The following is a 2,261-nucleotide window of genomic DNA, read 5'->3' as shown; positions in this document are numbered from 1 at the left end:
TGAAGATGGGGAGGCGCAGCAAATCTGAAACCAAAACTAAATAATAATAATAATAATAATAATAATAAAAATAATAATAATAATAATAATAATTGCAGTGATTAATTATGGTAATAAAATTATTATATTAATAATGATAATTGATAGTAAAAATGGAAAATAATCTGATTAAAAAAAAAAACGGGAAATAATAAATTGACATAAAACACTACACTAGTGTTGTGTATTTTTGTCTCACTGTGTATTTGAAACTAAAAAGTAATAATTAATTGATATGAAATTCCAATTTTACCCCTTAGACAGTGGAACAATCAAAATTATTAATTAAAATTTTAAATCCAGGTGTCAGCGGAATATTCCATTAAGATCCGATTTTTTTGCATGCGTACCGTGCGCAGCTGATGATGCATGCGCACCGTAGACGGCGCCTGTTAAAGGACATAGTTATATATATATATATATATATATATATATATATATATATATATATATATATATATATAGGTGGATTCTAAGGTGAGGGCTCTATTAAGTCCCTCACCGGTGTACCATTTACTTTGACCGTCAGATTAAAATAGTCTACGTGATTTTAAAACTCATTGTCACACTGGATTCGAGTCTCCCCGTTTCTCTCTTCTGCTTGATATCACTCTTCATTTTTAGCCTCCTCAAAGATTTACGATAATAATTTACGATAATAATAATATAAACAAATAAGCACAAAGTTCTTCCTTCTCCTCTTCCGTTAAAAATCTGGAAAAATGTATGAAGTTCATGACCATATTCATATCTTCAAATTCATTATCATCTTATTCCTTAAATCAAAATTAATTCTCAATCTCTTTCTAAACTTAAAAATTAAAATCCCCAAATTTTCAGTAAACCCTAAAAAAATTATTTATGATGTTGAGAGTGAGAAGAGGCAGCACAACCCTTTCTTTTCGTCACCACCGATAAATTCGTGTTTAGATTTTTCGGAATCTGAATTTCTTAGGAATTTTATTTCTATATTATTCTTTGCAAACAAATTTCGCATAAGTTGTTGATGATATCTTTATTGAATTTGATTATGTGCTTACTACCTTTTTGGTTAATCGTGTATTCCTTGCTATAGTCAATTTGCTTGTCTGCAAAATTAATCAGAAGAGATTGAGAGAATGGTTCCTTTTTCTATATAAAAGAAGGTGTGTATTAGACACCCACTTCAATATTAGAAGGTATGTATTAGCATGATGCACCCATTTATTTTAGACAAAAATACCCTTTTTCTCTTTCTTTAATTGTTATTAAATGCTGTCTCTTGAAGTCATTTCCCCACCATACCCATCAGTATCTCTCTTGCTCTACTTTATTGTGCAAATAGAAAGAAAGAAAAAAAGCAATAAATCTTTACATAATTTGTTTTCAATAGAGGACTTTGATACGAACCAATTCTTTTGAGAATTTTGTTGACTGGTGTGGTATTGTGCTCAACAAATAAGTCGTAAAATAGATGTTGTTTTATACGGAAAGAGCAGTCGGAGGAAGATGACAGAGCAAACAATCTGCTTCACCTAAGCGATTTGCTACAGACCGACCGACCAATACGGAGATGCAAAAAGCAGGATAGAAAATTAGGTTTTTTTTATAATTAAATTTGAAATTTCAATTATATCCATGTATCTTCATTTTATAAAAAAGATAAAAGTTGGGTTTTATTGTCCAATTGAAAAGGTGTTGATTGCTAACACACCCCTTCTAATATTGAAGTGGGTGTGTTATAGCATAACCCATATATATATATATATATATATATATATATATATATATATATATGGGGTTTTCTAACTTAGACCCTAGTTAGGTCTAAGTTAGCAAGGTGCACCTTTTGAGTTGGACAAAAATACCCATTTTTTTTTTTTTTGAAACAATAGAGCAACTGGGCATGTATGTAATTTGCATCATAAAAATACCCTCTTTTTTTTTTTGAAACAATAGAACAACTATTACATTTTTTAAATTTCTTCCAAATTTCGACCTCATTTTACGTGCGAATCGAACGCCGATTTCAAAAACTAATACCGGAAACCTTTGTAAAATTGAAAAACGATCAAAATCCATATAAGGAACGTCGAGTTTCGTTGAGTATTGAGGGAGATCGAACCGGGTCAAAAACCGGGTCGCACGACCCGTTTCTGCATAAAACGGGTGGGAGGGACGATGAACAGTGCGCGTCGCCCACGCCCACTCTCACCGGAGGCGCGTGGGGGCGCGTGCGGCCT

This window comes from Trifolium pratense, linkage group LG4 (assembly GCF_020283565.1).
Source record: "Trifolium pratense cultivar HEN17-A07 linkage group LG4, ARS_RC_1.1, whole genome shotgun sequence".
In the NCBI taxonomy this organism is placed as follows: domain Eukaryota; kingdom Viridiplantae; phylum Streptophyta; class Magnoliopsida; order Fabales; family Fabaceae; genus Trifolium; species Trifolium pratense.
The sequence above is the reverse complement of the archived record's forward strand: the minus strand, read 5'-3'. Positions refer to the sequence as shown.